Source organism: Erpetoichthys calabaricus, chromosome 6 (genome assembly GCF_900747795.2).
Source record: "Erpetoichthys calabaricus chromosome 6, fErpCal1.3, whole genome shotgun sequence".
NCBI classification, from domain to species: domain Eukaryota; kingdom Metazoa; phylum Chordata; class Cladistia; order Polypteriformes; family Polypteridae; genus Erpetoichthys; species Erpetoichthys calabaricus.
In genome coordinates, this window is record NC_041399.2 from 39976924 (window position 1) to 40001754 (window position 24831).

A 24831-nucleotide genomic window follows, 5' to 3' on the forward strand; every position below is an offset into this window, starting at 1 on the left:
ATCATTAACAGTCTTTAAGCTTAAAATAATCTTCAGCATTTTTAAGATATTAAGATAATAAAAGAATGAACCCTGGGAATGATTTTAAAAAGTAGCCTAGGATAAACATAGTAAATCCTAGTGTAATAGTAGAAATAGCAATACAGTAATCCCTCGCTATATCGCGCTTCGCCTTTCTTTGCTTCACTCCATCGCGGATTTTATATGTAAGCATATTTAAATATATATCGCGGATTTTTTGCTGGTTCGCGGATTTCTGCGGACAATGGGTCTTTTAATTTCTGGTACATGCTTCCTCAGTTGGTTTGCCCAGTTGATTTCATACTAGGGACGCTATTGGCAGATGGCTGAGAAGCTACCCAACTTACTTTTCTCTCACTCTTGCGCTGACTTTCTCTGATCCTGACGTAGGGGGATTGAGCAGGGGGGCTGTTCGCACACCTAGACGATACGGACGCTCGTCTAAAAATGCTGAAAGATTATCTTCACGTTGCAACCTTCTGTGCAGCTGCTTCCTGAAGCGACATGCTGCACGGTGCTTCGCATACTTAAAAGCTCAAAGGGCACGTATTGATTTTTGATTGAAAAACAAACTCTGTCTCTCTCTATCTCTCTCTCTCTCTGCTCTTGACGGAGGGGGTGTGAGCTGCCGCCTTCAACAGCTTTGTGCCACGGTGCTTCGCATACTTAAAAGACAAACAGCCCTATTGATTTGTTTGCTTTTCTCTATAATCTGCTCCTGATGTGCACTCCTTTGAAGAGGAAGATATGTTTGCATTCTTTTAATTGTGAGACGGAACTTGTCATGGAGCACAGTTTAAACTTTTGAAAAGGAGACAAATGTTTGTTTGCAGTGTTTGAATAACGTTCCTGTCTCTCTACAACCTCCTGTGTTTCTGCGCAAATCTGTGACCCAAGCATGACAATATAAAAATAACCATATAAACATATGATTTCTACTTCGCGGATTTTCTTATTTCGCGGGTGGCTCTGGAACACAACCCCCGCGATGGAGGAGGGATTACTGTAAACCAAGAGTATTATGTTAAACAGTCTACTTTAAGGTAGTAAAAAAAAAAAAAACCCTACTTTAATTACTTCCACACTTCCACACACTCATGTCTATAACTGTGATTAAGACATAAACATATAGTGTCCAAGTAAAGAAAAGGATGTATAATTATAATACCAGTCTCTTTAAGCAGATGATAGGTCCTTCCCATGCCTTGACAGAAATATGCTCCTTATTAACTTTCAAAAAAGTGTCGGAAACAGCTTCTTTAGTTCCTTTTCAGCTTCCTCCTTGCTTGAAAATACATAATATTGGTCTTGAACTTCCACTTTCAGTTTGGCGGGATACAAGAGGCTGTATTTGATATCGGCTTTCTGTAGCAACTTTTTAATGTTAAAGTAGGCTGCGCGTTTTGCAGCTGTTAATGGTGAGAAGTTGGGGAAAATATGAATAAGATTATTTTCATATATAATCTCTTGCTTGTGTCTGAGAAGTGCCATCACATCAAGCTTACATCGTAATCGCTCAAAGCGGACAATAAAAGACCTAGGTTTAAAGGTGCTTGATCTGTATATGCGATAAGCTGCTGCTATCTCAGTGTCGAGTTTAAAATCATCACCAATTGTTTTAGAGACTAATTCTACTGCAAATATCACTGGGTTTGAGCTTTCTCGTTTCTCAGGTATACCCTCAATTCTTATATTATTTCTTCTGCACCCATCTTCCAGGGCCACAAGTCTGTCTCCGAGTTTTTTGCATTCGGAATTCGCAGCTGTAGCTTTTTCATCGGCGTTAGACGCCAATTGTTCCGCTGTTTCAACTCGAGCCGTGAATGCCTGCTTAACGTCATACAGCTGATCTGTAACGTCATTCATCTGGTCAGCAAGTTTTTTCAGTTTGGATCTATTTTCTTCGATGTGTTCCTCTAATTTCTCCAACATGCTTTTAAAGGTCATGTCAAAACATTTAAATAGATGCGTTTCCCGGTCTTTGTTATCCCTCTTATGCTCAATGTTATCCTTCTTAAGCTCATTTATGGCCATTGCCATGGCAGTGGCCAGTGTAGCGATCATCTCTTTGAGTTTGGACAGTTCGTTTCAGATTTCGTGCTCCTCGAGTGGAAAAGCAGCTTCTGTTACAGCAGGTGCTGCGGGCTCGCGATGAGTAGATGAGAGCACATCCTGCAGGGCCTTTTCTAGTCTCGAATGATCCTCAGAAATCGGCGATCCATCGTGACCTGTATCACTTGCACCTTCACTCCCATTTTCACTCTCGACTGGAGACGATACAATGGAGCGGGGTCCTAGGAAATCTGCGCATTCGTCTGTTAACCTTCTTTTATCATTTTATTTCAATTCACCTTATTTCTGTGGAAATAAATTGTATCCAAATGCTGACAATTAATGATGAGCAGTGCAGACCCAAGTGCAAATGAACCTGAATGTAAAAGCAGAGACGCTACTTTAATGTTACATTAATTTGTGTGTTAATCTACTGTATAATGGAACTCTAAGGTCTGTGTGCCCGGTCCCTCAGAGTAATCTGATTGGTCAATTTGGCTTTTTTGTGATTGGACAGTTTTGCTTTTGTAATGTGATGGAAAGAGGAAGTGTGAATGTAAGACACACAATGAGGAGTTAAGGCATAGGAGGCGAGCCGAGAGTCAACTTTCAAAAATGGAAGGTATAAAAGTGGACAGAAGGTGAGCAAGGTCCCTCAAAATGATAAAATCTGGGAGGCAGGCTTTATCGGAATGTGCTTGAGAGTGGGAGTGCCACTCAGACGTAACTAAGTGGTCCTCAAGTTCAGGTCATATATCATCTTAACGGCAGATGTTCATCTCAACTGGACTCCTGTCTTCATTAAACAAGCTGTTATTTCCCAGTTCCTGCCTTTTTTTTGTTAATCCAAAAAAATTGTACAATGGGTTTGCTAATTTTTTAGGGGAATGTAATTATTTGTGTGTATCTGTGAAAACATAAATTATTGTTCCTTTTCTTGCTTTTCAATATTTTGCCCTTTTTTATGTTCTGGCAATGGAAGCTTTTTCTTATTAATTACCTCACCTGTGCATTTTATACTGAAGTAGCTGCTTCTCATTAGTATTCAGTGTGATTTGCACTTGTGTCTGTACTGTTCATCACTAATCGTCAATATGTGGGTACAAGTAAGAGAGCAAACTCCACAGAAAAAGTTGAATTAAACATAATATGGTAAAAGAAGGTTAACATGTAAAAAATGCAAATTTCCAAAATTTGTTTCCATATAAATATATTAAGATTTATTTCTAAATGCAAAATAAGAGAAGAAAAAAAAACTAATCAAACAATTAAAGACTGAACCATTTATTAATGAAACTCATTGGATTGAAAACCCTCAGATCACAGTGGAATGCCAGGACTGAAATTGGGATCCCCTTCTGTGGAATACTTCTTCAGTGTGTCCACGGACACCTAAATTTCAGTCCAAGATGTTGACTTTTCAGTTGGAATATATGAACACACCTCTCAGTAAGAGTTTGCAAGCCTTTAATATCACAAACTTTCCTATTTGCAATAAGATCAAGCATGCCGGGGAGGACAAACTCATCCTTGACCCCACTCTATAATCCATCCTGTAAACAATTAGTGAATTTCATCTGCAGAAACTTTTTCAGAACTTTATAGAAATTTAGGAACTTTTGTACCATTGCCACCATAGGAACTAAGGCCATTTGTAGTTCCTGGTAGGTAATTCCTGGCCCTTTTCTGGGTCCTACCGCAAGGTATGTGCTTTTCGTTCAATCAGAAATTATCACAAATATGGCTGAGTAAATAAATTGTGTTGATTGGTTGATTACAAGCACTGGCAAGACTTTACAAATCTGTTAGTGGTTTGGACTTTGGAGAGTTTTTGGTGAAGAGGGAATGCCACACATCGCACTGCATCACTCTTCATAGCTGCCTTCCTGGCATGCTGCGCCATGCACCGCATCGAAGCAATAAACTCCCCCATGAAGTCATGATTGTTTCAGTCTTCATTTCATGCGTGTTCCATTTTTATCCACAAAAAAAATTCCCAAATGTAGTTAATTTAGCAATATTTTAGTAAAAAATACATGCAGTGTATGTTTGGGACGTTGTGAGCATACAGCTGGGTGACTTGACTTTGGTTTTTACAACACAAGTAACATGAAATTATTTTCTTGGACTTTTGATATTGTTTGCTGTTGTCAACCATTGGTCACTGTAGACCTGTTATATCAGAAATTTTGTTATCTCTGTTCTGTATATAAATATAAGATTAAACATTTTTTGGCCATTACTACAAAGTACATCGGGTAAGTAACATAAAAATATAGTTTTAGGGTGGAGTATTCCTTTAATCCTGCAATAGTAATTTTAAAGCAGATTGCAATGGCATAATTTATGATTTTGGATTTCTTTTAACAACATTAATATTAATATGGCAGCTAATTTGAAAGGTTTTTTTTCCTGGTGTTTTAGACTTATTGCTATTTATATTAGCCATTCTTCTGAATAGTATATAAGAATTGTTTCTCTGTTCATATATTAATATGGAATAGTATTTAGAATAAAAAAAACTTTTTTTCCCGCACCTTTGAACCCTTTTAGTTGATGAAGTTTGGCAAACTTGTAATTTAGCTGTTGTTCATGTAGGCTCTAGTTTTAATCATTTTAATTTAAGTGTATGTGTTTATAATCATTAAATTAAATTTGGTTTATTACTTTTGTTTTCAACTGCATCTAAAGTCTGTTACAAGAACTCATTATCTTTATGCGTATGTCAGCTCATGTTGTTATTAAAAATTGGCTTAAATATTTTTACAGCATGTACAAATTCTGAGGCGTTACTGTATTCTAGTTGTTATAATTTTGCAACTTCAACCTGTTATCTTAATTGCAAAAACCAAGGCAGATGAAGTGTGATTAAGCAATGTAACACCATTCTCAAAGCCAGCTCAGCTCAGTTCAATTCAGGGTCACGCTGGCCTAAAGTCAAATCTGCCAGTACTGAGCACAAGGCAGAAACCAATGATGAGTAGGATGCCAGTCCATCACAATGTAATTGAATAGTGACTTGAATTTGTTTAATTAATATGAAAGATAAATTAAATATCAACACCAGAAGTAATAATCAACTCTAATATATGATTATGAATAGTGTGTTTGGACCTTTTAAAATATTGAAGACTTCTAATGAGTTTAACTGGTGTAGAAAATGCTCAGTAGACAAATCATATGGTGCTGCTTCTATGAAGACAATGTGATCTGTTTTGCTTTAAGGCAAATTTGCAGCTCTTTTTCTTTATACTAGTTTTAAAATTTCCTATGTTGTACAATGTATAGCATATTTTATATTCAGCACAGCCTCTTCCTACCTTGACTAATAATGACCATTTCATTTTTTCTTAATAATTACTTATTTTCAACTCCTACCTACAATTGCCTAGGTATAATCTTCATACCCATAGTCTGTGCTCCTGCCACACACAGGTTCATAACATTAAGTACACATAAATTAGATTCTAATTGGCAATAACCACAAGCAGAAGGAAGGGACATATTGTGCTTAAACCATTAAGTAATAAGAAATATAACACTGCTGTGGTGTGTGATTTTAGCAAGTAAACTATACACTAGCCACCATGGAATTCTTAGTTAACATATAATAATCTTTTACAATATATTACAAGTATTTATATCTACTCTCTATATATAAAATCCTAAGCCTAAAAGTGCAACGGTGACGTTTTTATGTCACGTTTTTTGTCACACTTTAAATCGGGCTTATTTTAAAACCTACATATATATGTTTGGTATCATTCTTTTCAGAATTTATCGAACTTTAATGTGATGGTGTTAGGTTTTCAGATTCTTATTCCGTTTTTAAACTATAAACTAAAAAATATCAAGAACTCACGTCTCGTGAGACGGGACTTTGTGCCAAAAGATTTAACCACACCCGGGGCCGGAAATAAAACACAAAGAGTAGGACAGCTGCTGTACAGGCTTTTAAATGTTCAAAGCGCCGCACAAAATCCAGATCACACGGCACGGCAGCAGCAGCAATCCAGCAACTGATCGAGCAAAGAGGAGGTAAAAAAAAAACTTTGTTTCCCATCGTATCCCCATTTAAGAGGAGGTTTCACAACACGAGCGGCAGAAGTGGCGAGTGAAGCAAGCAGAGGGGAAGCCCCTAGTGATGCTATAACAGAATGAATTATTGAACACAAGTAAAAAGATTGAATGTAACTGAAGTGTTAACTAAACATAACTTAAAGCTTAAGCACCTGAAGTCTATGCCTTGTTTTGCAGAAGCCCCAAACATAATTTTCTAAGGTTAGTATGAGGTAAATGAGTAACAAACACTACTCCAGAAATCGGAGATAGACTGGTGGGGAAGCCCACACACCGCTCCTATGAAGCAGTGCTAAAATCAATAGGACAATCTGCAAAACACCTTTCTTAATGAAGCAGTGCTCAGAACAATGGGAGAATCAGCAAGAGACTGAAATTACTGGTGCCGTTAGTTGATTGGAGGAGGTGATGAAGTTTTGTATGTTAAGAGTCAGATGAAGTGATATATTAGATAAAGTGATGTAATTAGAAAAAAGGACAAAAAGAAGTTTAAAATAGAAGAAAAACAGTTTAATTCTCTCTCTATGGATTGAGACATTTGTGCAGGTGAAGTTATCATTGAAGATGCTTTGCTACAAGCAGAAACTGCAGGAGCTACTTGAAATCGCAAAACGCACATTTGTCTTCTTGATGGTCTTTCCTGGAGGCAAATCAGTGCATACACATTGTTGGAAAATCCCTGTGCATGTTCTGCAGGTACCTCAGGGTCACAAGCATTTTGCCCCTTAACCTGTACACTTTGACTGACCAGTGGATTGAGGGCTAAGTTAGCCCTTGCTTGCAAACAGGTTTGAACTGTGAGGTCTTGTCAGCCACAACCATCTTGAGCCAGTCTCAGCTGCCATGGCTATCTCCCCTGTAGCTTTCTTCGGGGATTTAGGTTCTAAACTGATCTTCTGTAAGAAATAATGCACTAATGTTGCCGGGAAACTACGACAACCATCTTCAATGAGGAATAGAATTGCATGTCTCCTTTTGATTAGGGAGTCATCAATCAAATACTGGTATTTGGCCTTCTTGAATTGGAGGGAGATGGCTAGCCTGTCCTCCCTGGGCACTATTAGTTTGGCCACCACAACAGTTTTAGTACTCCTAGACAGAAGAAGCAGGTCTGGTCGACATGAGGTCACTGCCACCTCTTTTGGAAAAATAAGTCAACCTGCATTTCCCAGCCTGATACATCATGCAGATGGAGGGTGGGTTGTTAGCAGCTGTCCTTGTATTTGGGACCTTATGTCCTTGCCTTTGAAAATGGATAATCTCAGGTGGTGTTGCCTGTTGTTTGTAGGCCTTAACTATCTGAAGATCCATCCATTTAGCAATCTCTGTAAGACCTGTATAGGCCTTCTCCCAGTGCTTTGCGGCATCCAGTCAAAATATAATTAAGGGTTCAAAGAGTTGCTCCACATTGCTTGCAGGATGGGTCTTCTTCTTTCCCCCAGATCTTTAGGCTGCATGTTGTTGGCAAGAGGTCAGCCACTGCATGAAGAAGGAAGGTCAACTTGCCATTGTCGGTGACCCATAATTCCTTCCAGGATAACAATCCGTCGAGTGTCTGATCCCACTGCATCCATTGCCCCTGGCATGCAAGCTCAACTACTCTTATGTGTCAGTCTTCTTCTGCTGCCTTTCTAACCCTCTGCACCACTAGTTCTTTCTTGCCTTTGGCACTGGCATTACTCCATTTCTTAATATTATAATTGCCAAGTCCTAGCCGGCCTTTATCAAACCACCCCAACAATCTTCTGATGTTTCCAGTACATTTCGGCTTCCCTCACTGCTTCCTGAGGCTTCCACTTCCTACCACACTTGATTGTGTTGTTGACATGTCTGACTTTCTCATCCTCTGACAGAAGCAGTGTTCTGACTGCTCTTGCCTTGGTGGCTTTGAATTCCTCCACCACAGATAAGACAGGTAAGCAGAGCTTAGAGGTCTTACCATACAAGTTGATCGAGCTGAAATTTGGGGAACACCCAATCCTTTCTGTACAAACTTGCTGCACAGTCTTTCCATTGCTAACATTTGAGTCATGGGGAAGTCATACAACAGAAAAGTTCATTGAAGCCTGGGCATGATGCCATACTGAAAGAACCACACCTTAAACCTCCCTAGAAGTTGGTTTTCATCTATTGCCTTGAACCAAATGCTTAATTGGGCCATAGTGTCTTTGAGATTGCCACTGTCCTTCAAGGTGCTATCATAGTTCTTTCCTAAACATAACTATGTGCAAATAAAGAAATGTACTGCATTCTCATTTGAGCTCCATGACTGCCTTCTTTGAAAATAGAGACCACAAAAATTCTATCCCAAAAGCCCATGGAAACATCATCTCAGATAGTGGAAGCATTGGAACCATCAGACCTTGGAATCTTTCCTTCATCAGACTGGACAGCCCAACACAGATTCACCGTCGATTTCCCAGAAGGGAGTGGACGGCCAGTTGGCTGAGGTCTCTAGGACTGCAACTGTGTCTGGCTTTGTCTTTTTTATATTTTAACTATGGAACCCTAAAAGGTTTATTTCCACCAGGGATGCTTCTGACTGGAATATTTGTTTTCCTCTTCTCCATTGTCAACTGTATAGTTCAACAATTAACTAATGGAAAGACATTGTTGGTTTCTATGTATGTTAATCAGTTTCTGCTGATCTTTGTCTTTATGAGAACTAACTCTGTACTTAGAAATTTGTAAAATTATTATTTGTATTTTATACTTGCAGTTATATTTACATTTTCTCTGAGAACTTGTTACATTGATCTATACCTGTACTCAGTTAAGAGTGATATACAAAAAACAAAGTGACTTGAACTGAATTGAAAACATAAAATCAAGCTCTGTTCGATATAGAGACAAGCAGCTCTTCTTTTCCTGGGTGAGAAAAGAATTGTTGGTACAAAGTAGAATTGATAGATACGATTTTTGTGTGGATTCTTTCTATACTTCTCTACCCCATATTTAATGTCTTTAGAATAACACTAAAACGTTATTTAAGGCATCTTGCCAGAGACAACAAATGATTCAGAGCACTTAACATTACACATTAGTGTAATTCCAGACCTACTTTGCCTTTAGGCTTCAGGTTCCATGGGACATCCACCCACTGCCCCATCTCTCTATTTAGCATGCTTAAAAACATCAAAAAATGTGCCGTCTTTCATTGGCTCCTTAGAGTCATCTCTTAGATCTTCAAATACTGAAGTATTTCTTTCTCATTCAGACAGCATTGCCCTCAAAGGGAAAACAGATATATGAGTAGAAGAAGTGAAGAACTTTGGTTGAGGGTGGCATTCAGCTGAAAATTAGCCTTCTGTGCAGAGCTGGCATGGTTTCTGAGGTACTGAATTAAGATCTGTAATTGGGTTTTCTGCTGAACATACTGTAATCTGCATAAGTTTGTCTAGAGACATACTTATATGCAGTTAGGTGCATGCAGCCACCTCAGAATTACTGAACCAGAAATGGATGGTTGGATAAATAAACCGCTTTTAATTTTTCACATTGTTTTCATACATCACAATATTGTTGCCTAATATATCTGAAATGCAGCTCTGTAAAGATTCTTAAGGTGTCAAAAATCATTTGAAAGTGATAGCCAAAAGGCTATGACTTCACATAAGAAACATATAATACACATTGTTAAATAATAAAGTGAAATTCAACAAAATAGAACAGCTCTCTGTGCTCTTAAACTGTATATCCAGATTTATTTACTCCTGTTCTGCATTCTGGTAGACATTACTTGTTACCAAGCAACAATTTTGTCTTGCTAATTTGGCCTTCCTTTAAAAGTAAATTAGTACTAGAGTCAAAAGAAAAACATGCTATGAATACCGAATAACAATTAGGGAATAAAAAATCCATGCAAAACACAATTCATCTTAATTGTTTTCCATATACCTACATCATTATATAAGGATTTACAAAGCTACTGATTTTTCCCTTTCTGGTTTGCTATTTACACTCAACTTTATTCTGCATTTTAAAAAAAATTAATCTTTCTTCAACAAGCACTTGAAGCATATCAGATTTTTTCAGATGAAGATGGCATGTGTGCATCATATGACATCATAGAAATGGTTGCTAGACAACTTTTTTATTCTGCACGTTCTTCAGGTGCTTAGAAATAACCATATTCTCCATAAAAAACATAATTCTCCTGTTTTTCCACTTTAGGACTTTTTAACAAAACTTTTATCAGCATCTTTTCAGCCGTGAATCCAGTACAAATTAACAAAGATGTCTGTGTTCCAGTTATACTGTATGAGTTCCAGAAAGGAGGGTGAAGGTCCAGAAGGGCGAACAATGAAAGAAGCATCAGCGGTGGAATGTCAGTTAATCTTTGGTTTTGCAGAGGGAGGAAGAGAGATGTCATTAGAGCACAGCGCCATCCCCTGGTTCAGCAGATCAAGCCCTTCACCTGCCTACGCACACGTAAGACAATATATATTGAATAGGGGACATCTTCAGAGATTTTTGCTATAGCAATGCTACTCTGAACCTGAGGTTGGTGGTGTCATTCACATTATGTCCCCATTTTATACTTAGAAGAGAAGGTCAAAGGCAAGAGGAACTGGCCTCATGTCCACTTCTTCCAATACACACACACTTCTTCCTTCCAGGAGCAATGAATGCCAGCTCAATCTACGATTCAAGATTTAATTTCTCAGCACTGGCTGATAATTGTTTGCTTAGTTTTTCTTATGGCCAATTCATCTGCCATTTCCACAGAGGTCACCATCCGTTGCCCCAACTGTTTATCTTTATCTTAGAGGTGGTAAAATGACATTGGTCTTTATTTATATTAATGCACCAACAATGCTTCTTACTGATACAATTATTTAAAAATCTACTTTCCAAGGAAATTGTGGAAAAAAACTTTGAAATTGGAGAGTTAGTTTAGTGATTTTCTTCAAGTAGAAATGGAATATTGTACTGCTTTATTCACTGGCTATTCAAATCGACCTTTTTCCACTCAACTCATGGTTTAAAATGCAGGCCCAAATATTATTGCTAGAAATGTAAAATATAAACAGACTAGCCAACCCGCGGCGTAGCATACACCGCATAATTATGTATTGATGGCTGAACAGCGGGTTGGAAAATGGATGGATGGATGGATGGCTGAACACTTCCTGAAAGACACAGTTGTCCAAATGGGGTTGGTTTGAGGATACGACTGTAAGTGATTGAAAAGATGGAACTCTGGAGAGAGCAACATACAATTGTCCATGACTGAAAACTGGGTTTGGCAGATACAGGCATATCTTTTTGAAAGTTTGGCCCTGTGCCTTATTAATTGTCATTGCAAAAGCTAATCTAACAGGAAATTGTCTGCGTGTAAAAGTAAAAGGCAAATTTGAATCTGATGGGGTCAGGGATTCTCTCTCTCTCGCGCCTGTGTGTGTGTGTGTGTGTGTCTCTCTCTCTCTTGTGTGTGTGTGTCCCTCTCTTGTGTGTGTGTGTGTGTCTCTCTCTCTCTCGTGCTCGCGCCTGCGTGTGTGTGTGTGTGTCTCTCTCTCTCTTGTGTGTGTGTGTGTCCCTCTCTTGTGTGTGTGTGTGTGTGTCTCTCTCTCTCTCTCGCGCTCGCGCCTGCGTGTGTGTGTGTGTGTGTGCCTCTCTGTCACGCGCCTGTGTGTGTGTGTGTGTGTGTGTGTGTGTGTGTGTGTGTGTGTGTGTGTCTCTTGAGGATACGACTGTTTGAGGATACCACTGTGAGTGAATGAAAAGATGGAACTCTGGAGAGAGCGACATACAATTGTCCGTGACTGAAAACTGGTTTTGGCAGATACAGGCATATCTTTTTGAAAGTTTGTCCCTGTGCCTTATTAATTGTCATTGCTAAGGCCAATCTAACAGAAAATTGTCTGCGTGTAAAAGTAAAAGGCAAATTTGAATCTGATGGGGTCAGGGAAATCTGGGGAATATGGACAGTTTGTGAGGTAGGAGCTGCGATTGTTTTACACCCCAGTACATTGCGGTGAATGCTGAGAACAGTCAGTCTAGTGCCATCACAGAGACTTCTTGCTGGCATGAGGTTTATGAGAAGCATGACGACTGAACCAATTTTAAGTTTGACTTTATGCGGATGCATGCCAGTGGGAGTAATGGATGCCCAACGGGTCATGGGAATAACGCCGCCGGATCGCCAGTCGGCATCATTTATGGTCGGAACTACGACGGTATGTGATCTTCTTCAAACCTCCGACTTTCATTCTTCATTAATGAAAACATTTTTGGCAAATACTTTCGCTCTCGCGCGAATTGTTGGCTCTGTAGTGCGTGTGCCATGGTCGGCTGCTTAGTGAATTGTTGGTGGGAGGGGCTTGGTCTTGAGTGCATCTTGCTTGCCATGGACTTAGTGAATTATATATATATATATATATATATATATATATATATATATATATATATATATATATATAGATATAGATATTTTCTATTCCCATTGTCCCTGCATTTATTTGCAATTACATTTAAGGTTTAAATTAAATTATGCAAAATCTGTCTTCTAGGACGTGCACTAAATAATAGTAAACAGAATAAAACTGACGTCAGTATCCAGTTTTTTTCATTGGAAAATACCCCCAATAATTAATTTAAAGGAGAGTGGGTGAAAATATTAATCATAAGCACATGAAATGCTCAGACACATAGACAATTATATATCTGTTACGTTTGCTAATCAGCTAGCTTCTAATTCATGATGTGTGTAAATCATCGATAAGTTAAATTTCTCAAGTTAAATGAGCTTTGTAAATTAAAAACTGTATTTTATAGTATATAGCAGTATTATTGAACACAAGAGTACAAACTGATGAATGTCCTCCAGTTTTAAAGTCAATTGTTTGTGCTAGCTGCCCCAGAACCACACCGTCAATAGTCACCCTGCCTCACTCTGTGGCCCTCAAGAGGTTGTTTAGCCTGTCAGTGCCTCAATTTGTAAGAACATGACTTATCCGACTAAATTATTTTATGTTTTTTAGTCTTGTGCAGATAAGGCTGGTCTTCAAATGTCTCGAAGGCATTGATATTTGAATCAGCACAATTTATTTCAATGAAATAGGAAATCAAATGCTCAATTAATCCTGTGGAAATTATGAAGAATCCATAAAACTCTTCTTTGCACAAAGGGTTGTGAGAATCTCAAGTGAGTTAGTGCTGTTCAAGCAGAAACCTTCACAACTTTAAAAAAGTATCTACACAACTAAGTACAAGCAAACATGTACAGTGGTGTGAAAAACTATTTGCCCCCTTCCTGATTTCTTATTCTTTTGCATGTTTGTCACACAAAATGTTTCTGATCATCAAACACATTTAACCATTAGTCAAATATAACACAAGTAAACACAAAATGCAGTTTTTAAATGATGGCGTTTATTATTTAGGGAGAAAAAAAATCCAAACCTACATGGCCCTGTGTGAAAAAGTAATTGCCCCCTTGTTAAAAAATAACCTAACTGTGGTGTATCACACCTGAGTTCAATTTCCGTAGCCACCCCCAGGCCTGATTACTGCCACACCTGTTTCAATCAAGAAATCACTTAAATAGGAGCTGCCTGACACAGAGAAGTAGACCAAAAGCACCTCAAAAGCTAGACATCATGCCAAGATCCAAAGAAATTCAGGAACAAATGAGAACAGAAGTAATTGAGATCTATCAGTCTGGTAAAGGTTATAAAGCCATTTCTAAAGCTTTGGGACTCCAGCGAACCACAGTGAGAGCCATTATCCACAAATGGCAAAAACATGGAACAGTGGTGAACCTTCCCAGGAGTGGCCGGCCGACCAAAATTACCCCAAGAGCGCAGAGACGACTCATCCGAGAGGTCACAAAAGACCCCAGGACAACGTCTAAAGAACTGCAGGCCTCACTTGCCTCAATTAAGGTCAGTGTTCACGACTCCACCATAAGAAAGAGACTGGGCAAAAACGGCCTGCATGGCAGATTTCCAAGACGCAAACCACTGTTAAGCAAAAAGAACATTAGGGCTCGTCTCAATTTTGCTAAGAAACATCTCAATGATTGCCAAGACTTTTGGGAAAATACCTTGTGGACTGATGAGTCAAAAGTTGAACTTTTTGGAAGGCAAATGTCCCGTTACATCTGGCGTAAAAGGAACACAGCATTTCAGAAAAAGAACATCATACCAACAGTAAAATATGGTGGTGGTAGTGTGATGGTCTGGGGTTGTTTTGCTGCTTCAGGACCTGGAAGGCTTGCTGTGATAGATGGAACCATGAATTCTACTGTCTACCAAAAAATCCTGAAGGAGAATGTCCGGCCATCTGTTCGTCAACTCAAGCTGAAGCGATGTTGGGTGCTGCAACAGGACAATGACCCAAAACACACCAGCAAATCCACCTCTGAATGGCTGAAGAAAAACAAAATGAAGACTTTGGAGTGGCCTAGTCAAAGTCCTGACCTGAATCCAATTGAGATGCTATGGCATGACCTTAAAAAGGCGGTTCATGCTAGAAACCCCTCAAATAAAGCTGAATTACAACAATTTTGCAAAGATGAGTGGGCCAAAATTCCTCCAGAGCGCTGTAAAAGACTCATTGCAAGTTATCGCAAACGCTTGATTGCAGTTATTGCTGCTAAGGGTGACCCAACCAGTTATTAGGTTCAGGGGGCAATTACTTTTTCACACAGGGCCATGTAGGTTTGGATTTTTTTTTCTCCCTAAATAATAAAAACCACCATTTACAAACTGCATTTTGTGTTTACTTGTGTTATATTTGACTAATGGTTAAATGTGTTTGATGATCAGAAACATTTTGTGTGACAAACATGCAAAAGAATAAGAAATCAGGAAGGGGGCAAATAGTTTTTCACACCACTGTAGATGTGATATTGAACAACTTAGCTAATCAAATGAGTTGAATGTTTTTAAGATTTCTTATGTTCCATGAAAGATGGTTACCTAATACAGAGTGTCTTGGGGTGATGAGCCCTCTAAAAAGGCACTACATAAAGTGAAAGACTGTCATGTAGTAACCATGATAGCTAGAGGAGGATTATTTTGGACAGGGTTTGAATATTTTACTAGGCCATATCTGTTAATGGTTCAAAATACATTTAACTGTGTGAGGAATCGCCGTCTTCCTGACTTTCTACTGTGTACTGGGAAGTTAACTCTCACCATTTCTTTTTTTAATTGTAGATTTGTTGTGATTTGTTTATTACTGTTATTATGATGTCAGAGTGGAAGTTCAGGTCTGCTTTATCATCCTGCAAAGTTGAATTATGCATTGTTGTGTTTTATTCCAGCAACATGGGGAAACTGTGATCAAAGTGTTTGGAAGTGATGATAGAACATTTGTTATTTTTATAGAGATATGCTGATGACATAGATGAAACTTTTATATTAAAATAAAATAAAATGTTAATTATTAGGTGTTAAACCATTATTTTAATTCCATTGCAGCATAATAAATGTTCCATCTAAAATGATTGATTCTTCATTTGCCTCCTTAGGTTATCACTCTGCCAACGCATGGCAATGTAAAATTGTTAGTAATCATTCTCCCACTCACAGCAATGCATTTTAACCCCCAAATATAATTTGCTGAGTAAAAGTCAAGGTTGAAGCTAAGGTCATTAAAACAAATAATGTGACCTACTTCATTTTGATAGCAAAGAAAGCAAAGGGATTCTTTTAATGATGTAAGTAGAAATGAATCATTGTTGCTTTATGTGATTACAATGAAACTCTGGCAAAACTCTGATGCAGTCTCCTTCTGCTGCATGGACTAAAAAAATCTCATAATCACAGTTCATCTGCTGTTTTTGTTTATAAGAGTGCATACAAAAAATAAAAAATATCCAGTTTCACCTTTTTTGCCCCATAATATCTCCTTAATATAAAAACATTTTTATTGTGATATTAATGATAAAAACAAAACCAAAAAGACTAACATTACATATTCTCCCTCTGGCAAGATCAAGAAGGTCCACTAGTTGTCAATTTACTGAAATTCACAAACATGAAGACTAATTTATTTTTTGGTATAATCACTCTTTAGTATCTTTGCTCTGCTCCTTAGGGACAAGCTGACAGAGATGGGAGTAGATTCATACCTGGTGGCATGGATCGTGGACTATCTTAGAAACAGACCTCTGTATGTGCGTCTCGGGAACTGCAGGTCTGACATTGTGGTCAGCAACACAGGAGCGCCGCAGGGGACTGTAATTTCTCCGGTCCTGTTCAGCCTATATACATCGGATTTCCAATACAACTCGGAGTCCTGCCACGTGCAAAAGTTCGCTGACGACACTGCTATTGTGGGCTGCATCAGGAGTGGGCAGCAGGAGGAGTACAGGAACCTAATCAAAGACTTTGTTAAATGGTGCGACTCAAACCACCTACAACTGAACACCAGCAAAACTAAGGAGCTGGTGGTGGATTTTAGGAGGCCCAGGCCCCTCATGGACCCCGTGATCATCAAAGGTGACTGTGTACAGAGGGTGCAGACCTATAAATACCTGGGAGTGCAGCTGGATGATAAATTGGACTGGACTGCCAATACTGATTCTCTGTGCAAGACAGGACAGAGCCAGCTATACTTCCTTAGATGGCTGGCATCCTTCAACATCTGCAATAAGATGCTGCAGATGTTCTATCAGACGGTTATGGCGAGTGCCCTCTTCTACGGCGTGGTGTGCTGGGGAGGCATCATTAAGAAGAAGGACGGCTCATGCCTGGACAAACTGGTGAGGAAGGCAGGCTCTATTGTTGGCACGGAGCTGGACAGTTTGACATCTGTGGCAGAGCGACGGGCGCTCAGCAGGCTCCTATTAATTATGCAGAATCCACTGCATCCACTAAACAGTGTCATCTCCAGACAGAAGAGCAGCTTCAGCAACAGACTTCTGGCAATGTCCTGCTCCACTGACAGACTGAGGAGATCGTTCCTCCCCCAAACTATGTGACTCTTCAATTCCACCCGGGGGGGTAAACGTTAACATTATTCAAAGTTATTGTCTTTTTTTACCTGCATTTTTATTACTCTTTAATTAATATTGTTTTTGTATCAGTATGCTGCTGCTGGAGTATGTGAATTTCCCCTTGGGATTAATAAAGTATCTATCTATCTATCTTCAATGACCTCCTAGGCGCAGCCATCAGCAGTGTGTCTGACTGTGGAGAGAATGTCAACCTTTTCAAGAGGTTTAATTACCTCGGTAGTGACATTCATGTCTCTGGTGACTCTTCCTATGAAGTCATTAGACGGATTAGGAGAACATGGGGGTTCATGAGGTTGCTGGAAAGGCGTGTGTGGCACTCCAATATCTATGCAAAAGGATGAATGTCCAAATCTTTAGAGTCCTGGGGCATCATGTATAAACGGTGAGTATGCACAAAAATGTTGTGTCTGCCTGTTTCCACGCTCACATCGCGATGTATAAAAACTAAACTTGGCGTAAAGCCACGCACATTTTCATGCCAGCTCAATCCCTGCCATATGCAGGTTTTATGATGATACTTGGTTTTACAAACTGCCGGCACCCAGCATCAAAGCAGTGCTACTGTTCCTGTGTGGTTTCCCTTTATTTTTTACATTCATATCCCTGATGTGGCTTTATCAAATGGACTGAAATTAACCGCATATCGTTTATTAGTTTAAGGCATCTGATTGTAATCAACCCATAACCATATAATGGTGCGCAGAATGGCCAAACTATTCAAAATACTATAGCTGCTTTAGCCTTGTCACTCTCCATGCATTGCTGAGTATTTAACCCACTGTATCTGAGTGTGAAATCACAGCTGTACAGCAGCTGATCGGATTATCGGGATACAGCATTTAGTACACGCTGTTTCAGAAATGCACAAAGTCTGTTTGAACTTTTCCCATACAGTATGGCAAACGCTTCAGAGCCGTTCCTGTAGGGACCTTGTGGTTAAGAAACAGTTTCATCCCAAGTGCTCTAAACGCACTCAATCAGTCCATCAGTTGTTCCTGGTAGAACTGTTTGTACTTATAAGTACAATCACCTCACTGTAAACTTGCACTACAGTTATAGTATTGCACAACCTGAATCACTTTATAAAGCACGTATTTACATATGAAGACGACTGGCTTCTAAGTCGATTTAGATTTCCATGCGCTATCTTCTTGGAGCTCTTGATATCATTTTTAAGATGAAATGCAGTAAAGCATGTTTATTACATTATACAGAAGTTCATTAAAATAATGTATATTGTTAATAATTAAACATGTGAGGACATTGTGGACAGCGGCAGGTCACGCAAGGCGCAGCAAGCATCTTGCGGGAGGCAGGAACACTCCCTGGAAAGGGTGCCAGCTCATCGCTAATATTGCGCCACCATGTCCCCATGTTTAATACATGCTTTAATTCCTATCATTATGAAAATAATATCAAGTATACATCTTAATATTTAAATTGTTCAGAGAGCTGGATTACCATGAATGTAATGTATTCTGTGTCCTGTCGGTGGAAGAGAAAGCCTGTTTAAGAAACAAGGAGTGATTCACACACAGAGCACATAAAGAACATATAGAAAGAAGCATTTAACATGCTTCTTTAGTTATGATGGGATCTGAGAAACTAGTAAATTTTAAGATTTTTTTTTAAGATTAAAATATTAAGTTTATGACTTTCTACTTTAATGACAAAATAAACTACATCATTAAAGTGGATATTTCGAGATTAAAGTTGACATTTGGACATTTTTTTTTAATTGTGTCCCTATTTTGTTTTCCTTTTCTCTGTACCCTAATTATGCCTCCATATGACACTCAGATGGTGGGCTAAGACTCACATTTTCATGGTGACTTTGATATCTGACCACTTCTTATTTATTTCAGGCACTTTGTGACTTTCTGAACTTGAACTTTCGAGTTTCTCCACCACTCTGTTACTCGATCAACTTCCTTTTGTTGTTTATATCACTGCTTAAACCAATAAATAGTATGTTTTTCCTTGCCTCCACTTGGTATTTGCTGAAATTCTTCTTTTCCCCTGTGTTTTTGCCATTGCCTTTCCAAAGAATGCAAAACATAAGGGGCTATTTATATTGATTTGCATATTCAAAGAGGCGTAATTCTGGCAGGAGTCTGGGAGGGGCGACAGGCGCATGCATGAACGTTACATTTCACGCAGACCGGGATTTATGTAGCAGAAGAACATACGCACAGATTTATGCATCTGGATTTTTTTGTACGATCACACTTTTACGCCTTTGTCCTTACGCCATGTTTTAGTGTGAATTCTACACACGCTGTTATGCATGAGGCCCCTGGTGTTTCCTGTCTTGCTATATGGTTCAGAGACATGGATGCTATTCAGTGACCTAAGACGAAGACTGGACTTCTTTGGTACTGTGTCTCTTCGGAGAATCCTTGAGTACCGCTGGTTTGACTATGTATTGAATGAGTGTAAGTGGTCTGGCGGGTTGCATGTAGTTCTTTTAGTATGGTAAGTATGGAGTATAATAGGCTAGCTAGACAGTATTGTGTGACCACAGTGTAAGGTGTAAATAGGATTAGGATTATTTGCATTGAAATTATTTACCCTGAATATTACTCTATACTTAGTATTTTTTTCCATTTCAGAAACCTACCAGTAAAGAAAGGTCTTGTAGTGCGCAAGATGTGATTGCTGCCGTCCAAAATGGAGCGAGTGATTTTGACAATCAGATGGCAATTGATGAAAAGGCAGATGAAGATGCCAGAGAAGTGGACAAAAAAAATCAACATTCCATAATCACTGTGTGGACAGTCAGTGTTTAAATTGAGCCAACAAAACTAAGCCAACCAAACAAACAGATTATGTCCTGTGACAGGTACCGCTGTCTGAAAAAGGACTTTATTAGTCCCAATATTCATTTTTCTGGTCTGGATATCACTGATGCTGCTGTTTCCTTCACAAACCACTGGAGTACTTCCTGAGGTTTGTGTCAGAGGACCTGATTCAGGTTTTGACAAAAAACACAAATGAATACAGATTTAAAAGAATGGAACATCTATAAACAGTCATTGGCATGTACTTGAAGATGGGCCAAATGCAAATGTTTGGAGTCTGAATATATTGAGAGGCAGACATGCGGTTCACTCCTGTTTCTGATGTGATGTCATGCAACAGATTTCAAACTCTTTTGACATCATTACATTTTACAAACAACCTGACAGTGTTGAAGACAGAAAAGAAAGATAAACTCTGGGAACATGGCTTGATTGATTCAGAGTGCAATGCCTGAAGGTAGTACCAGAGGAGCACAACTCTGTGGATGAAATAATGAATCCTTTCAAGAAGAAATTCTGCTGCATCAAGCAATATATTCAAGGCCAGCCACCACCCATGGGGGTCCAAACAGTGGGTAAGAATTGGAATCTCTGTGATTTCGATGTATACCAAGGCAGTGTTGATGGGATACAAGCCAAATCTGAACATGGATTGCCAGGTGATGTTGTGATGAAGCTTGCCTCCACACTCCCAGAAGGTCAGAAATGCAAGATCTATGCAGCCAACAACTTCACCAGTGTTCAATTAGTAGCTAAGCTCCTTGATCGTTGAATTCATTACACGAGAACAGCCAGTAAACTTGAAGATGAGAAGAACCTGACGAAAAAGGGGAGAGGAAGCTTTGATATCAGAGCAGAGGGGAACCACAACATCTCTGCTCTTAAATGGTAATGCAACAGGGCAGTCATACTTGTGTGAACATTTGCTTCTGACTGTACTGAAGATTCAATGCTGGGAGAAAGCCACCAAAACCTACATTGAAGTTGAGAGGCCTCACATTGAGGTTCTCTTCAACAAATACATGGGAGATGTGGATATCTTGGACTCATTTGCAGCCAAGTACAAGTTCCCTATGAAATCACAGTGCTTGTACATCAACATCTTCTGGCGTACAATTATCCTTGTCGTGATCAATGCCTAACTCCTCTACAATTACAATCATGTGAAGCCTGAAAACAAAGAGGATTTATGAATTTTTATGTTAGGTAGAATGCCCAGTCGGGGCTGGGTGATCTTTTTAGCCTTGGAAGCCTTGCAGATTTTTATTTATTTTTTTCTCCAGCCTTACTGGAGTTTTTTTGTTTGTTTGTTTTTGTTTTGTTTTTTCTGTCCTCCTGGCCATCTAACCTTACCGTTTGCCTTTGTTTCTTATTCTTTAATATTATTGCCTAATCTTATTTGTTTTTCATTTCATGTAACTTTCTAGCACTTTGAGCTACTTTGCCTGTATGAAAATGTGCTATATAAATAAATGTTGTTGTTGTGACACAGTAAATATCTACTAATACAAAATCATGATTTTGCTAATATAATGTCACCAAATTCTAATCAAATCAGTCAAAGCATTTTTAGAATTTAGGATAATTATTTTTTTCTGTTGTGGGGATTGTTTTAACCCCAAAATACTAAAATACTCAAATGTTGTTTCTTAGTGGATATCTACTGCCCTAGATATACAATCCTGGCAAATTTCAGCTTTTTAATTAAACAGGAGATTAGTGTGTTTTTCTTGATAAGAGAGTCGGTGAGCGAGTGAGTTAGTCAACTTTTCATTTATACAGTCCACACCCATGTCTACATCCAGAAGAAAATATTCATGCATGTTCAGATAGGCTCCATATGAGTAAACCAGCATGGTATGGGAACATTGAGAGCTCAGGACAGAGTGGTGCTGCTCAGGTGGACATATCTTCTATATTTCTCAGTTTGCAATGAAGGCTGAATTTTCAGTTTTAAATGCTTTTTATTGGTCTCACACAAGCCTGTTAGGTCACAATTACACAATATTATTGTTTTTATAATTATTTTGGCAAAGACAAAATTCATTTTATGGTCACAATAAGTACTTGCCACCTGAGATTCAAGCATGTACTTGATACGCCCACAAGTGCAATAACTTCAAATAATGTAGGATTAAGTGCCAAAGCTTTTTCATGTAACTTCATTTTACTTCACCAGAGAGAGAAGACACTAATTGATTTTGTTCAAATGGAAACTGGAGAAAGGTACTTGTAAACGGTCAAGAGAGTGTGTCAAAATGAGTTAATGAGGTAGTTTCTGTACATGAGATACTTTAAACTGTTCTGGTTTGAGGCCTTTTGCTTCTACAAGTAGTCTACAGTCTTGTCAAGCTGAAATGAAGTGCAGTACATGCTGGGGAAGTTGAAACATGAAGTAGGGCTTTAGAGGATTTTTCATTATTATTTTATACAAGGGATGTTCAAAAAGTTTCTGCACCTTTATGTTTTTGTTGGAAACGGTGAAGGCGGGAGGAGTAGTAATTGGGTATTAAAAAGTTGATACAACGCTGGGAAAATTGCATCACAAACGAAGGTAGCAATGTAGAAAAGTGATGTAATTTGTTTTTGACTCTTAACAAATAGAGTTAAAAAAAAAGTGCGGAAACTTTTTGAATGTCAGTCGTACTTTGCAATCACAGAGAACTAATCTTTTCGTGCCAGCAAAGCAGCGGGTCCAGATGGAGTATCGCCACGACTGCTGAAGGTCTGTGCATCGGAGCTGGAGGGTCCTCTACAGCACATCTTCAACCTGCGCCTGGAACAGGGGAGAGTCCCGAGGCTTTGGAAAACATCTTGCATCACCCCAGTCCCAAAGGTATCACGTCCTAGTGAGCTGAATGACTTCCGGCCTGTCGCTCTGACATCACATGTGATGAAGACCATGGAGACACTAACATTACATATTCTCCCTCTGGCAAGATCAAGAAGGTCCACTAGTTATCAATTTACTGAAATTCACAAACATGAAGACTTATTTATTTTTTGGTACTATTACTCTTTAGTATCTTTTTTTTGTTAACTAGCTCTCACATGGAATTTAGAAGAAAAATTAATCATCTTCTACAGTAAAACCCTATCATTATCTTATTTTTAAAAAATACATGATCCTGGGATTTTTTTTCTGGACTTTAGTTATTTGCCCAAACAGCTGCTTGTTGCATTAGGCAGAAACAAGTTCTGAATGTTCTGGAATGTTTAGGGGGAATGGTTGTTGCATTTATCCAGGGCTTGCAAGTGTCCTGGATAAAAACCAAGATCCAGGCCTTCAATCCCTCTCCCACTTGGACAGAGGCAGTGGTGCTGTAAGAATTATGTTTCTAGACTTCTCTAGCGCCTTCAACACAATCCAACCTCTGCTCCTTAGGGACAAGCTGACAGAGATGGGAGTAGATTCATACCTGGTGGCATGGATCGTGGACTATCTTAAAGACAAACCTCAGTATGTGCGTCTTGGGAACTGCACATCTGACATTGTGGTCAGCATCACAGGAGCGCCACAAGGGACTGTACTTTCTCCGATCCTGTTCAGCCTATATACATCGGACTTCCAACACAACTCGGAGTCCTGCCACATGCAAAAGTTTGCTGATGACACTGCTATCGTGGGCTGCATCAGGAGTGGGCAGGAGGAGGAGTATAGGGACCTAATCAATGACTTTGTTAAATGGTGCGACTCAAACCACCTACAACTGAACACCAGCAAAACCAAGGAGCTGATGGTGGATTTTAGGAGGCCCAGGCCCCTCATGGACCCCGTGATCATCAGAGGTGACTGTGTGCAGATGGTGCAGACCTATAAATACCTGGGAGTGCAGCTGGATGATAAATTAGACTGGACTGCCAATACTGATGCGCTGTGTAAGAAAGGACAGAGCCAGTTATACTTCCTTAGAAGGCTGGCGTCCTTCAACATCTGCAATAAGATGCTGCAGATGTTCTATCAGATGGTTGTGGCGCGCGCCCTCTTCTACGCGGTGGTGTACTGGGGAGGCAGCATTAAGAAGAAAGACGCCTCACGCCTGGACAAACTGGTGAGGAAGGCAGGCTCTGTTGTTGGCATGGAGCTAGACAGTTTGACATCTGTGGCAGAGCGACGGATGCTCAGCAGGCTCCTATCAATTATGGAGAATCCACTGCATCCACTAAACAGTGTCATCTCTAGACAGAAGAGCAGCTTCAGCGACAGACTGCTGTCACTGTCCTGCTCCACTGACAGACTGAGAACATCATTCCTCCCCCAAACTATGCGACTCTTCAATTCCACCCGCGGGGGGTAAACGTTAACATTATATAAAGTTATTGTTTGTTTTTACCTGCATTATTATCAATCTCTAATTTAATATAGTTTTTTTGTATCAGCAAGGTGCTGCTGGAGTATGTGAATTTCCCCTTGGGATTAATAAAGTATCTACCTATCTATCTATCTGATGTCATGGTGGCCATTTTGGAACCCAGAAGTAGAGGCGATTATTTTTCTTCGGGTTTTCTGTTGAGAGATGAAGAGATTCAGGTAAGTACCACATGACAACCCTTTATCTCGCGATATTTCACTCACCTTTAGGCTTTTTGACTGCCACCTAATCGCACGTGTGACAACTGCTAATCAGCATCTTACTACCTCTGCTTAGACTGTATGACGATTTAATGCACCCAGGTTGTATGATTTTGTGTATTTTCATATATCTGTTGTTAATTTACTGCAAATAAATATAATTTTCAAGTTAAGCCCAACAGCCAACAACTATTGAGGCAGAGTGTTAGGTTGTCTATTTCTTGTCCTTAAGGGCTCATGAGGGCGCTTTCATGAATTCCTCTACTTGTGGTAAAATTGAGCTGAAGTAAATTATAGTCCCTGAAGTAAAGATAGCCCCTGTCAGCAAGCAACTA